At 39.9% G+C, this 16,267-nt stretch overlaps 2 non-coding genes across 2 annotated transcripts; one reads left to right on the top strand and one right to left on the bottom strand.

Annotated features, from left to right (window-relative positions):
- The first annotated feature begins 2,034 nt into the window (after positions 1-2,034).
- trnal-caa (transfer RNA leucine (anticodon CAA)) lies at positions 2,035-2,145 on the top strand. The gene is made up of 2 exons: positions 2,035-2,072; positions 2,100-2,145. It is a non-coding gene; the product is annotated as a tRNA-Leu (tRNA).
- A 3,645-nt stretch (positions 2,146-5,790) lies between these two features.
- trnat-agu (transfer RNA threonine (anticodon AGU)) lies at positions 5,791-5,864 on the bottom strand. Its single transcript has one exon. It is a non-coding gene; the product is annotated as a tRNA-Thr (tRNA).
- Between the last annotated feature and the right edge of the window lie 10,403 nt (positions 5,865-16,267).

Raw genomic sequence — 16,267 nt, forward strand, 5'->3', positions numbered from 1 at the left:
GTTTGATGGGGCATCAATCACTCCAGGCGGAAATTGACTTATTTTTTTTCTAGAGGGATCATATTAAACCTTTCATTTGGATCGAGAAGAGGATCACCATGAGACACAAAACATACCTGTCTTTTTTCTTAAAATCGAAGAATTCTTGAATTTAAGACTACAACGAACTCAGCCTGCAGCTCCTTAATTAACCTGTTCTTAACTTCAAGGAACCCAATCCTGAGCCCTCTAGAGGTTACTGAAATAGAGGACTGATTGAAATGAAGAAATTCAGAAGCAGACTAAGCGGAACACTGGATCACATTAGAATATTACCCTTTATAGTGGGAATAAAACTGTCACGACATAATGAATTTACGCATCAGTTGCTTGGAATATCATTGTAATATTTAATTTGCTTTCCTGTCACACCACTTTTATTAATTATGAAGTTTATCAATACACGTTTATTTAAAACAATGTCATTTATTATTAATACAGTTTCATTCCGTCTTTATTAGAAGCTGTATCACAGATAATGCATATAAAGCTTTCAGTATGCGATTGTGAGTTCAGTTATCCCAGGGAGTGAAGAGAACTGAAATTAAGTAAAATGACATTTAAATAGAGTGTAAGTCTTAAAAGTAACCTCTCACTTCAAAATATTTACAAGACTCTACCAGGAGTGGGGTTTGCACCCACATGGACATTTGTCCATTAAGTCTTAAATCCAACGCCTTAACCACTCAGCCATCCTGGTCAACAGCGACTTTATCTCCGTTGTTTAACATTTCAATATGATTCAACTATTTAAAAAAAATAAACCAGGGCCCTGTCACAGAAACGTACCCCGTTCTGCCGCGCAACAAACGGGTACTTAGCACAGTACTAAAGAGGAGCTGTGTTTACTGTCAGCAGACATTTCCTCATTTCGAAAGACGTTTTCGCCTTCTCTCAGCTTTTTAAAGACGGTCATAAACGATCAAGAAGTAATTAATTTCAGTTTGAAGTCTGTTTCTTTTGTCTCCGCTTTTGATGAAGAAAAGCCGTGCGTGGGAGATCCCCTCTCTGAAGAAGTTTGCCGTCACCCTGCAAGAGAGAAGATCCATCAATCACCGAGGCAACCGCTGAGACAATTAACATTAAACACGTGAAATGCGAGATGCTTTCTACTTAGGGATTTTATCGTTTCTACTTTGTCAGAAGTAGGATTTAAACAAAGGTCTCCAGGAAAAGCTGCAACCTAAACGCAACACCTTAGACCACCAACCATCCAACCTGTGTCTCTTATATGGAATTATATTTTATTTCTTTCTACTTGTTGAAAATAAAAAAGTGAAATCATGTAATGAGGGAAATGTCTTTTTTCATGGGAAAAACTAGTACGAGCAAATGTAAAGTTAGAGCAGCGCTCAATAAAAACGATCAGAAACCGAAAGCGCTTCTTATGCGGATCAGTATATTCCGATGCCGGTGGTTCTGCAGAATAAGAAAAGCCGATCTCAAAGCAGTGTGTTGCCATTACGGCTACTCTGGCTGCAGCTGTTTTAAGATCTACTCAGCGGCACAGAAAGTTGTAGGAGGTCAGACTGGTTTGCGCTGTCTGAAAAACAGTATGCGAATTTAAGCTTATTTAAATAAGATTATTTACAATATAATACATGCTCCAAAAGCGTTAATCCTGCAGTGGCTGCTATTTGAAACGCCTTCATAAATGACGTGTAATAGAGATTTATGCAGCGGGCTTCTATGCTTCACAGTATGTTGCAATCAGGAAAATAAACCTATAAGAAATGTACAATACAAGGTCTGTTCCCAAACGTGAAAGCTGTATTACACTGATGTCGGTCTTTTTGAAATAATCCAGATTGTAAAAACGACTGCGCCCTAGCAGATCAAAATATTACAAGAAGGCTGTAAAGCACACTCTGAATCGATCCGAATATTTAATTTCCCGGTCCGTTTAGGCTACAACAGGCAATTTTACGTTTATCCAGCAAAGCATTTCTCAGTTTAGTGAACTACTGGTGCTTTTAAGAGATCTGAACGTAGTTCGTCAGGATGGCCGAGCGGTCTAAGGCGCCAGACTCAAGGGCTCCTGTCTTTCCATTGCTTGGGTGTTCTGGTCTCTGAATAGAGGCGTGGGTTCAAATCCCACTCCTGACAAATAATACATTTTCTCTGTCCTGCATTTTCCCTTCTTGTTGCGCTCGCTGACAATGACAGGAAGAAGAAAACGGATAAACCGGTTTGCGGGCACATGATGGGCAGGGAAATGCTTCGTGAACACTTCAATGTGATTAGCAGAAAGTCAAATAGGCTTCGATTCTCCCTTACGTTCGGGCTGCCTGTAATCGAGTAAAGATTTACTGCAAAGTATGTATTCCAATGTGAAAGACCGAAATATAAAGCCAGAAGAAGATTTATTAAAACATATCTGTTTTCCTTGTGGTTTATCCTTTATTTAATTAAATGTGGCATTGTGAAATCAACCTGTAGCCCTACCGAATGTAGTCACTCTCCCAGTGACAGCGGCAGGAGCAGAGAGATTATATCAGAGCTCGAACAGAGAGTTCGGAAATCGAGGGAAATTGATTTACAGAACATTTTATTAAACTTTCCTATCTGCTCGGCCTTACTGAAGTATTTTAGCTTTTTTTTGTCTATTTCTATACTTTACAGTTGTAAACTTAAACTTGTCCGTTTAGCCAGAGAAGAGAGATATAAGCGCTATACCCCCACGGTAACCTCCGATTCCAATAACCTTGACTAAAGCAGGAAGATCAGTTTCTGCTCGAGACAGCAGTTTTCTGAACTGTAAATCTCCAACAGTAGCTGGAGACGGTGTGTGTCCGGGTTCAGCAGCTATACAATTCACGTGTCCTCCCTCCTTTATTACCTTCATACACTCCTCTTAAACCACAGCAAACTCCCGGAATATTTCGGTGAACAGGTAGTGGGTCTTTCTTTCCGAGATCACAGGCAGAAAAAATAAACACGCTGAAATACATTTCCTAAAATCCAAAGAAATACAGGTACGATTCTGATGTATCTCAATAGTTTTGGCACGAATTTGCAATGCTAATCTATTGGGCTCTGCACGCGTGGGCTCGAATGCCACTCCCGTCGGTTTGAGCCTTTGTGTTCTGTTTCTGCTTTCACCTGATATTAATAGTAGTCCTGATAAACGGTTTTGGGACATGGCGCATCTTGAAAAATGTTCTTGTGAATTTCAGTTTGAAAAAAATGCACGCACCAGAAACCGGAACTGGTCGTGTTTACATAATACGCAATGCAATAGCAAAGTTTGGATTTGAAAATAAATCTTGCTACGAGTCCTTAGTTGTTACAAGAGGCCTTTTAGGACTTTTAGCTCATAAATCCATCTTCCATTTGTACTCCATCAATATTAGCAATGTTATCTTTACCTAGCACTAAATGTAGCTCTAAATAAATGCAAATTTTAAAATACATTTACAAATAAATGCTATTCCATATATTGTAACTTTGTGGTATTTAGAATTTTTATCTGAGGATGCAGGGGAAAGTATTATACAACTGTGAAAGAGGCTCGGATTTTAATACAATTTCGATCAAAAGAAAACCAAAATCCGTAAGATTGAATTTGACGTTCAGTTGAAATATTTGAAGAAACTCTCAAAGAAGCAACTGCAGTAGTGGAGAGATTTGATCCGATGTTCCGATGTTTGCAGTTCAATAATCCATTCGTCCTCGAAAGAAGCAAAGGCAAGTATGTTTTGAGTGTCACCATGATCCTCTTCTCAATTCAAAAGAGAGGTTTTATGTGATCCTGATCCCACTAGAAAAAGAGTCGATTTCTGCCTGCACCGATGTCCCTTCAAATGTTTTATAAGAACTATGGACGTTTATAGAGTAGAAGCCTGGTCCATTTCTTCTACTAAACGAGACTATGGGAGTGAGTATGTTGATATCGAACTGGGATTTAAATAAAGAGGAACACTACACTGCATTGGGCTACGCGTGTGACAAAACATTTACTTTCCGACCTCTCGATAGCTCAGTTGCTAGCTCTTAAGACTGTAGACAACAACAGCAGGCGTTTCTTATGTCCCTGGTTTGAATCGAGTTCAAATGATGGTGTTTTCTTGTTCCTTAATCAAAAAGTGAAAATTGCGAATTTGTCTTTCACTTTGATGTTCACCCGAAACCTCAGTATACAAAGAAGTAGAGGCTCCTGTTCTGATTAATCCTCAAGTCTGATTGTTTTGCTTAGACCTTTAAAATGTACACTGTTGACTGTTTGCGCTTCCTAACACAATTAAAAACCCGCCGACAAGTTACCGATCGGGAGTTTAGTTCAGTGATAGCGCGCACTTAAGACTCTCCGTTTTCTATCGCCGGCATCTTTGTATTCTTTTTAAACGCGATATCTTTTATTCTTCGTGTGTGAATTTCAGGGAGACTCATAAACCCTTTGTCTGTTTTAAAGATACATTATTTTAAACCAGACATAATGAAAGACGGAGTAATTAGACACACGTACAAAACACATGAATCTAATTGAGAAAATGTTGACCGTGGCGATGTACAGTATTACTAGCTGCTCTGAACTCAATGTGGTGCTGTATGGGAATGCGATGCAAACGCCAGTGGCACAATGGATAACGTGTCTGATTACGGATCAGAAGACTTTAGGTTTCTACTCCTTCCCGGTTCGTGAAGAAGCTTTTAAACCACGCTACTCAACACTGACATCGTAGTGTGTGCGGTCCTACACAACCTTACTATCAACTAGATGAGTCTTCTGTTCCATCCCGATTCTTTCCGCACATTCCTGCTATTTCACCACCGTTATTGTAGGATAACAGCCACAGACACGAGAAGATACACTATTCCGAACAAATGTCTTAAAAAATCACGTTGAAAAGGGTGACAATACGTTTTTTTTTGTTTCTTTAAGGTAACCTTACTTTTGCCTGTAAAGTTCACATTCTTTTCTGTAGCCGCAAATCCCCAATATTTCTGCTGTCTCCCGAGAAACACAAGCGTGGAGTCAAATCATATTAAATAACACAACACATCTATTAATTTAACACCCAGATGTGACAGAACACATGTAAGACTTACACTCAGCCTTTAATGTGCGATAGTGAATTTGCAGGTATCCTGGGGAGGGAAGAGAATTGATATTAAGGAAATACATATTTAAAGGGGATGTAAGTCTTAAATGTGTTTTGTCACATCTGGGTGTTAACTGAACAGTTTTTTTAGCATTATTTATTGTGTTTTGACTCTATACTTGTGTTTCTCAGGAGACAGCAGAAATATTGATGTTTACATTTATATTCACATTCCCGGTGATATTGACTTAGGTACTCAACTATTTACTTGCAGTTTGACTCGTGTCAAAAGTTGAAAATCTCTGCAAACATCAAGATGGCTAAGGACGTGAAAAGAAACTCAATCACATTTAGATAAGGTAATGTTTAGATCGGATTAATTCGAAGTGTGTCTCTGGGTGCGTTTGATCTACCAACGTTGTGTTTAACTGAAGGACACCCTGACTGAGTGTGCCATAGAAACTGACACACGTCGTATTTTTTCTACATTCACAGATTTTTGGCTAAAGTAAAAAAAAAATCGTTGTCATTTTCTTGCCAGCTGGCAGTAATTCTTTTGCACTGATAAGAAAGATGAGCAATTTATCTTTCGCAATGTGTGGATTTCTTGAAAAACAAGTCGTGCCAAAAACGAAATGAACATTTCATTTAAACATAATGCTGAAGAATATTGTCTGTAACAATAAACGGTGCGCGAAGACAGGAAGACAGGCACCGCTGGGATTTGAACCCAGGATCTCCTGTTTACTAGACAGGCGCTTTAACCAACTAAGCCACGACGCCGGCAGAATTCGCCTCTTTTACTTCCACTTGGACACACCGCTCTGAGACACCTGCGTTCAGTAAGCGCTGAGTCGGCTGGCTGAGCACGTTGCCTCCTTTACTTTCAATAGGAGCCCCGACACTAAGAGAAAGGTACAGAAATGGCTTTTATCGGGCACTTTTCATGTCCAATGCGCTTGACATCTCCCACGGGCGGCAGAGTTCATTTACGACACTTTTCCTTTCTTTATTCTTTCTGTACTCTTTGATGAAAAAAAACGAGCAATCATGTAAGGGACAATGTATTTTTTCATAGAGAAAACGTGCACCAGGAAATGTTGTGTTTAGAAGAAGTGAGTTAACATGAAAAGTGACCTAATTTACCAGAGCAAATGCTCACCTAGCAAGAGCTGCTTTGCTACAAGAGAGAAGTAGAGTAAAGACGTGATCATTTCACACCGTTGTGGAACAAAACGCTTTTTTTGTCAAGACAGAAAACCAGGCTGCTCCAGGTGAGGCTTAAACTTTCAACCTCGGCATAACTCCACTGATTATGTCATTTTACTGTACATGGCCTGAACCAGGAAGAAGATTGGAAGTCAAGACGTTATGGTGTTGTTTTAATACTTTCCTGCTCTTTTAATATTCAGGTTTAATCTTTTATTTGGGAGTACTTTCAATTGATATTAATCCTAGTCCCAATGAACGATTCTGGGCCATGGTGCATCTTAAATAATGTTCTTATAGATTTCAGTTCCGAAAACAACTCAGTAGCAGGCTATGCAGAACAAGTGAACACATTTCGAGCTGTTGTGAATGCAGTGGAAATAATTTAGTCACTAAATAACAAGCTTATGCACCTCTCGCTTGAAAATTGTTATATTTAACAAAAATTGCTTTCCAGACACCACAACTATTCACAATAATTTTATCAATACATGTCTTAATGAAAAGTGTAATTTTTTAATAATTAACTTTAATGTCCATCTTTATTAGTAGATGTATTACATGTACAGCCTTTAATATGTGATAGTGAATTTTCAGGTATCCTGGGGAGGGAAGAAAACTGAAATGAAGGAAATACATATTTAAAGGGGTGTGTTCTGTCATATCTGGGCGTTTGAATAGATTTGTTGTATAAGTTATTGTGATTTCACTCTATACTTGTGTTTCTCAGGAGAAAGTCGTTACATTGGGGGTTTGAGGGTATAGAAAATATGTTGTGCTGTACAGGTAAATGTAAGGATATGTTGAAAAAAATGTATTGTCACCTTTGTGAACGTCATTATTAGATATCTGTTGATCGTTTAGCGACCTAGGCCTCCCTCTGGACTCTGCACTGAGTTGAAAGCTACAGTAGCTCCTCACTGCTTGTCCTGTATTATTACCTGTGCTCTCGTCTGCATTATCGATGTGCAGCACAGCACCAAGAACACCATAAACTTTGTGACGGAAAGTGCTTAAGAGCATAAAAAATATTGAACATTTTAAACATTCATAGAACAACTTGAAAACTGAGGGACAAAAGACCATCTATTTTGCAGGTTCACAGTAGTTGCAAGAAAACCAGTCGCCTGACTAGTGACCTAGAGATAAAAAGTTCGATATTCTACTGACTGGGCTATTCCTGTCTACTCAGTTTCTCTCTGAAACAACGTTTTTCAAGAAATTTGCAAAATTTGAAATACAATACTTGCTTAAAAGTGCAGATTATTTTTTACGCAAAACTGCAAATGGAGAAAACAGACTCTTTGGAGTCTCTGTGGTACAATTGCTTAGTGCGGCCAGGTTGGGACTAAAATTATAGTAAGGTGATGGTTCAAGTGCATCCAGGCACACCTTTCTCACTGTTCCAATGTGAACATCTATGGAAAAATGGCATAAAATATTTAACAGATTATTGACCTAATTGATACCGATGTCTTACCACTTGGCCACCACGCCTGCAGTTCCACTTACTTTCCCATCAAGGCTAGCACGTTTTTTAAAAAACAAAAAAGTTCAATCTTTGAGCACAAATTGCCATGGTAGGAGGAATAAAACAAATATGACTGTTCAAATGAATTCTATTGAAACTGATTTAATCGCGCAGAATCTACAACAACAAAACCATGATTCTTAACAAGGAGATACTGGGCAGCAGTGGGATTCCAGCTGACGCCCTCGAAAAGATGGAGCTTTAATCCAGCTCCTTAGAGCGCTCGACCAGGGTTACGCTTGATAGCAGCTTTTCAGCACTTGTAGTCTGACTTTGTGGTGTTATGCTCCATGGAAGAGACTGCACCTCCTTTTTTCGAGATGCTTTCTCTCACTTGGTGAAATATTCACTTCTTTGGCCCTCTGAATATAGTTCTTCTGTTAAGCAAGCTTCAGACTCTGCTTATAGCGCCCGTGTAGAGATTTTATTTTTACAGGAAGACGCATTCCGAAACGTATCTCTGTAGTTTTAGAAAAGCTTTGAACAGCGCACAAACAGTATTCTAATTTCAACACGGCAGATCTGTGCAGCAATCGTACTCGATTTGACTGTGATTCTGAAATACTTCTAGCAAACATATTCAGGTTTCCTTGAACCTTTAATAAAAAAAAAATACTTTGCGATGTTCCGCAGATGTGCAGTGTGCCTTTCCTCTTGTCGTATTCAGGAGTACTCACTGCGGGAGCTCCTCACTGCGTGTCCTTTACTCTACTATGATTTCTTTTAATTTATCTACGTGGAGTGTGGTGAGAAGATCACCTTGAACATTTTCGGTTTGTGAAAGGAAACACTAAAGAAAATACAAGTGATGAACATTTAAAATAACCACAGTACAGCTAGTAGAGGGAAAGAGAAAAGATGGTTTAGAATGACATTCACAATAGATTGAAGAAAAGCACAACCACTCAAACAGGGACTTGAACCCTGGACCCTCAGATTAAAAGTCGGATGCTCTACCAACTGAGCTATCCAGGCCCCACAAGAAAAGCGATACTGTCGGGATTCTTGCAAGTCACGTCTCTTCTTGTTCCGAAGCGCAGTCGTACCTGACCCGTCTGGAATGACCACTGACGGACTTTATCCAGAAGTGACGGCGCCACTCCCAGTAGAATGAGAGAGAAATACAGTACGACACGAGGAGTCAAGGGACTCCCACAATTCATCTTTCCTCACATTACTGATTTTTTCACAAAGAATTTGACCTTTTCACAATCAGATTTTTTCACATTTAATAAGATCCTTTAATCAACAACATTTAAGAAAGAAAACAAATGGAACATTTTTTGGAACAATAATAAAAAAAAACCTTCAATGTCTTGGTTGTATACGTGTGCACACCCTTTATAAAGGGGGTAGCAACTGTGCTGAAATTTAACCAGTCACATTCCAGATCATGTACAAAGGTTATTTGCCTTTGCCAGACATCAATTGTATTGATTCGTATTAGTCCTATTTAATATCAGCTGATCACATACAGACGCAGCCATTCAAAGTGCGTGTTATAGACACGTACTGCAGGTGGCATCGCGCATTGTGACGCAAGATGATGCGAGGCACCGCAGTACGTGATTGGTTGACCGACAGGGGCACTCGTGGTCCGTTGGTCTGTCGTAGAAAGACTTACAGTAAACGTCTTTGCTGTGCCCGTTGTAGATATTGAATTTTACCACTGAAAGGAAATCTTAGTAGCTGAGCATAAAAAGAATAGGAGCATACTGTAACGCATGTGAAGGCCATAAACGATATTAATTTTGGAACATAAACATACAGTATATGGCTGGTCTTGGTACTTTAAAGAAAAAATACACACCAGTATTTCATTTCTCCCTAAACATTTTAAGCATCGAAGTCTTTAACTAAAGAGATACCGGAGTCAACAGGCATACTTTTAGAATTTGATTAAAAGGGAATATAATTTTGAATCGCGTATATATTTTATGAAAGCAAGATTGCTCAGCTGGACAAAAGTACACAACCTACCTTTATCAGAAATATTTATGCATCAAAGCCTTTACTGAAGATATTACTAATAGTATTAATAATGAATGACTTTGGACAAGCTGTATACTCAAAGTATAATTTCTTTAGCACATTTGTACAAGCACTTGAAATCTGTCCAAGCCATATTTTGTCAGGCATTTTGTTTTACTTTAACGGGCATAAAAACTCCCTTGCTTTTAACAGGGCATTTCATAATTTCTAACTACGAAAATGATTTAAAATGTGACACTTATCATTCAACTAGAGCTCAAAATATCACAAGGATCCTCAAGAGCACAGCAAAGACTGTATTAAAAGATACTTGTATGAGATACATGAGAATCCAGGCTTTTTTAATCAACGCTTTCTTTTCCGTATACCAGATTTTATGGAACCACTTCAGAAGGATGTCAGCCAGTCAGATTCCAGGAATCGGTACTTTAAAAGAAAAATACACACCGGTATTCCATTTCTCCCTAAACATTTCAAGCATCGAAGTATTTAACTAGCATGTGAAATAGCGTGTGAAAAAGTGGTAGTTTTAAGCTTTTCTGCTAATATAATATGGAATCGCGTATCTAAAGAATTTAATAACGATATGATTATATTCGTGTACTGCGACAGGGCTATGTAGGGCTGTTTCGCCTCCCTATCATGCGAGTTGTGTTGTAGCCTACTAGTCTACGTGCCTGATTAGCAATTTTCAGACTGTGTGTTCAATTCCAGCTGGTGCTGGACTTTTCTTTTAATAAACATTTCTTCGAAAAAATAGAATAGCGATATTATGGACAATCAATTGACTTTTATATTTCAAAATATCGCAACATGATCAATTCTAAGTCATTTTTGATAACAATGAATAGTCACCTTCTTCCCTTCTGACAACGGTCCCTGCTTCTGCTTCCTGCTTCTATTGTGTGTGTGTGTAATAGAGTAAATTTGTATAGAGAAATGGAGGCTGGACAGTATGCGATACAATATAAACATTTATATTGATTTAAATCGTGTTTTGATTTAAATCGCAAACGCGTGTTTAATTATATGTGTTTTTTTAATCATAATCAGGCTAATGCAACATAAATTGATACAGTATCTCTGTCTTATTTTTAGTAAATAAAGTGCATTTTTGCACACTATATGTGCAAACGTTTTATGATATGTCGCTGTTGTGAATGTCTGTGGACATGTGCTGGCTGGACAGGAGGTTCCACTGTACACAGAGATCTTAGAAGACAAAGATCAGACCTGGGCGCCGACAGTCAATCTGGACAAGACCAGTTATGGTTTTCCAGAAAAAAAGCCAGACCCCAGGGAAACAGCTACAAATTCACACTTAACAACACATTAACACCTAACAACGGGAGCAGGGACGAATTAGGCCAGTACCCACTATTGTTAAACATACAGAAAAGGATATTAAAGTATTGAATATTAGTATTGGCTTTAGTATTAGCCATACAGAACATTAAAGTGCCCCTTTTCCATTCAGCGGGTGCCTGAGCCGCTGTGTCCTATCTTCTGACAGTCGCCGTTGTGAACAAACATTTCTTTGGAAAAATGAGATGTTTCCCTTTGTCAGAGATATAAATATATAATATATAAATAAATTAAATTTAACTAACATGTGAAATAGCATGTGAAAAAGTGGTAGTTTAAGCTTTTCTGCTAATATAATATGGAATCGCGTATCTAAAGAATTTAATAACGATATGATTATATTCGTGTACTGCGACAGGGCTGTGTAGGGCTGTTTTGCCTCTCTCTTCATGCGACTGTACCAGGAAGAGGATTTCTTTCTATTCGAAACGTGTATTTTAAAAGTTTAAGAAGTAAAAACCTGACACAGATTTCTAAACTGATCAGGATCGTTATCTTTGTCTTGCATAATAATGTTCACCGCTCTGTCCAGCAAATTAATAATAAACTTTATTTTATATAGCTTTTGAAACGAATAAGTAGTTAGATTGCTCATAAACCTAATCACTTGCTTTCTCTTTTTATTTAGGCTCAGATTTCAACTATAGATCGTATTATTAATAACCATAATAACAACCAACCAACAAAAACAACCATATAAACATAATACCAACCAAAAACATAGATAACGACCACAATACAAAATCAAATATATCAAACCATTATACTCTCGCAAATTCCTCCAATTATCATAGTCCCGCCCCTTATGCAAAACCAAACACTCCTCCCATCCCAGTTTCTCCTCTTTATCATAAACAAAATCCACCTCAATTTTCAACATAAAGCATTACTGCTTACTGGGTTTTTGAGTGGGGGGGGGGAGGTGTCTTTCGCTAGAAATCTCGCCTGCTTCTACTTTACGAGTACAACCCCCTCTCTGCAGGAGTGCTGGCTGTGACGAATTAAACCGGTTTCACAGGTATTTTCAAAGTAGGAAGTACAGTGTTAACTGGTAGCTGGGCTCCTCAATGAAATCGCTTTAACATGCTAATGCGTTGGTGTAACAGTCCGGGAGTGGCAAGCTTCTAATGTCAACTCGACTCGATTGGAAGACAATGAACATATTTTAGCCCTAAATGAATTAATAGCAAACATGGTTTACATAAAATACATTTTTCCAAGAAAGTTTATAATAATGCTATCTATAGTTGAAATCTGAGCCTAAATATAAAGGAAAAGCATTTTCAGAGAGCAATCACGCTGTGTTTATGTAGAAAAAGCGATTAGGTTTATGAGCAATCTAATTACCTATTCGCCTAAAACGCTATATAAAATAAAGTTTATATAGAGATGAATGATCAGTGTCGCAGTTTAAATAATTTTCGTAGGAGGGCTTGGACAGATTCCAAGTGCATTTTTGCAATTTACGTTGTAATACAGTTTAGAATACAGTTAGTCTAAGCTTTATCAGCTTTATTTATGGGTTGCAATTTAGAAAAAGTCAAAAACCGCACTCAAAATGCAATTTAGAGCTTTCTGGCAAGAGGAGACACCCAAATTATAATGTAACATGCCACTGTTTGTGCATGAACAAAGTTATACTGCAATTTTCCTTAGATACGCGATTAAAAAAAATACATTTTTTGAATCCCCGGCGGAACACACTCCATAAGAATCAGCGCTTTTATACAGTATATCGCCTTTAAACACATATATTTAAACACGCGTTTACGATTTAAATCAAAACGCGATTCAAATCAATATAAATGTTTATTTTGTAACGCATAGGTGACTATTCATTGTTATTAAAAAGACTTAAATTCAATCATGTTGTGATATTTAGAAATATAAATTTGTTTGGTGCGAGTGAGGTTTTATTTAATCTCTGACCAAGAGAAACGTTTCATTTTTTCAAAGAAATGTTTGTTAAAAAATAGTCATAGTTCCATGGGATTCAATCACAGACCATGTGACATGGGAGTCAAGAAACTAATACACAGCGCCACCAGATTTGATAACGCTATAAAAACGGTATAAAATAATGTGACTAGGCACAGAACAAGTTTACAGCACAGTACAATAATAAATGCTGACCATGACTTTAGAAGCATAAATTACCTTACACTCAATTTAAACACAAGTTGTCTTTAGCCCTCTAAGCTGGTTCATACAGAAACGTAGAGATCCAGGCTCAGAACACACAGCTTCATTAGCGAATACATATGCAGAACAACTAGAGAAGGTGTTTTACAGAGGATGGATTTTTAGAAACATCCCATCAGTGACATCACTGAAGTCAACTCCTAGGTACTGTAACTGTCGTGTGGATAGTTTCACAAGAATCAGACAAAGGTTTAAGCATCGCTTGTTCTAGATAAAACTGCAAAAAAAAAACAACAACCCATAATGTACTTCTTTGCGGCTCTGTTTGCCCAAATCATATATTCTCATCGTGAAATTTAGAAAATAATATTATGTAACCAAAATCCGCAATATGGAAACAGAACCTGTGTAATTGTTGATAGATGATGTACTCGTAACATTTTTACAAGACGAACTACAACATTTAAAAAATGACTTGTATGTACTTGATATCTCTAATCAATCCACGGCGACATTGTTAAAGCAGAGTCCCAGCACAAAACGAAACTAAAACGCCCTGGGCATATCGTTTCGCGCTTCTTATTAGTTGCTCAAAAGTAATTTGACCGTATGAAATGCATAATATAAACCTAGAAACATATACGTGAGCAGTATTTACGTACTGTAGTATCGGTGTTAAGACATACCTCTCAAATACTGTAAATCAAGTTAAAAATATCTCAAGACCGATTCTGGTCATAATGAAACCATGTTTCGTGTATGTTTTCTTTAAAGTACCGAGACCAGCCATATACTGTATGTTTATGTTCCAAAATTAATATCGTTTATGGCCTTCACACGCGTTGCAGTATGCTCCTATTCTTTTTATGCTCAGCTACTAAGATTTCCCTTCAGTGGTAAAATTAGATATGAATATTCAATACTTAAACGGGCACAGTTAAGACATTAAATATACATATACATACTGTACAGTATACAGTACAGTTTTTATACGGTAATATGTTAATGTTCCTAAATCAATCTCTTTTATGAGCATGTGAAAGGCATGGTGAATCGATTCTCAAAAATTACTGTACTTTGCATGATTGGAAACAAATGCGTGATTGTGAAATGCTGTGGTGTTATTTTTACAAAGACGGTCAATGAAAGAAAGAATGTTGACCAGGGCAATACTTTGAGTTTACACTTACAGCTTGTCCAAGGTCATTCATTATTAATACTATTAGTAATATCTCCGTTAAAGACTTTGATGGCCACAGCTCAAACATGAGAGGTTGAGCTTTATTAGCTCCACCTTGCAGAAATTCCGGATACTATTATTTAGCTTGTCGTATTATAGGAGAATTTACGGTAACTAGCGGTATTTACCGGTAACTCGCGGTATTTACCGGTAACTTGAGGTAGACTGCGTACAGCGTACCGGAAAATAATGCGGTATCGCCCGTGCATTTTGAATGGCTGCATCTGTAGCTTGTTGTTAAGTAATTACCACCCTGAAGATGTTTACGTGCTCCGTCAGTCTCCTCATGTGTGTGTATATTCTGTGTTTGGTTTTGTGTGGTTGATAAAGAATAAAGCTATCGTTTGGTTCATTTATCTCATCTCCATTGGTCCTTTGTCCTGAGAAGAACCTGTAAATGCTACATTGGTGTCAGAAGCGGGCAGGATGAACAAACCGTGGCAGACATTAACCGATTCTGTCAAGCGCTGGCTGACTCTAAAAGAGACAGAACCCACCGGCAGCGCACATATGGAGCCTGAGCAACTCCTGGGTGCGACAGGTGGCCACAGCCCTTACCAGGGCTACTCAGTAGTGGTTCTGCCGGTAGAATTGGGGCAACTGGCTGCTACTCCTGGCCAGCGGATACCCCAGAGAGAAGATATCCTCCCTGCCGGAGCCGACCAGCGATTCCCACACTCATCGGCGCGGGTGCGATCCGGTTTCTACGACTGGGAAGCACCTTGGGAAACCTAAGGCAGTTCCAGCTCGCGGCCCGAACGAATGGCTGGAACCGGGCAGAGATGGCCAGCCACCTGGCTGTGGCGCTGGAAGGAGCAGCCTGCCAGCTGCTCCTGGATGTCCCGGAGGAGGACAGAGGAGAATATGCAGCACTGGCAGCAGCTCTCCGGCTGGAGGTGGAGGAGGCGCCTGACCTGATGTGGGAGAGTCCGGCCCTACGGCGGCGCCGACCAGGAGAGCGACTGGGCTCGGTCGCCGCTGATGTCATGTTCCTCCCCGCCAAGGATACCCAGCTTTCCCCCAGGAGGCGCAGCGGGAGATGGCTCTCCAGGCCTTTCTCAAGGCCCTCTCACCTGAGGAGCTGCGGCACCACGTACAGCTGGCCGCGCCAGCCTCGCTGGGGCAGGCCTTGGCCCTTGCTACATGGGCTGAGGCCGTATTTGGGGTGGCTGGAAGCACCAGCAGATGCAGTGCGCCCTGCCGGCTGACCAACGGTTTTGGTTTTACCAAGGCTGTGGGAAGAGGGGACACCGAGCCCGGGACTGCCGGGCCCCAAAGCCTCGCACAATTACATCGGCATCGGGAAACGGGAACGGGGCGGCTCAGCGCGGGGACGGCCGCCATTGGAACACCTCAACCCCAGCTCCGGAGAGCGCTGTGAAGACCGGCGCCCTGCACGCCACTGTGGGGCGAGTCAGCTGTAGCCAGGGCCTGTACCTCCACTGCCGAATCGAGGACCAACCCTGCCTGGCCCTGCTCGACACCGGTTCATCGGTAACCCTACTCCGGCCTGGCGTCCTCCCCGACACCGAGGGCACCAACCCCCCAGGATGGGAGGCCTCCGGCCTGCAGCTGAAGACCGTGATGGGACAGCTTGCTGCAGTCCAGGGGAAACAGGTGCTTGCCTTCCGTCTGGGTACAGTGACGGTGCGCCACCCCTGCTACCTCGCACCCATCCAGGAGGACTGCATCCTGGGGCTGGACCTG

Source organism: Atractosteus spatula, assembly GCF_055471065.1.
Source record: "Atractosteus spatula isolate fAtrSpa1 chromosome 10 unlocalized genomic scaffold, fAtrSpa1.hap1 SUPER_10_unloc_13, whole genome shotgun sequence".
NCBI lineage: Eukaryota > Metazoa > Chordata > Actinopteri > Semionotiformes > Lepisosteidae > Atractosteus > Atractosteus spatula.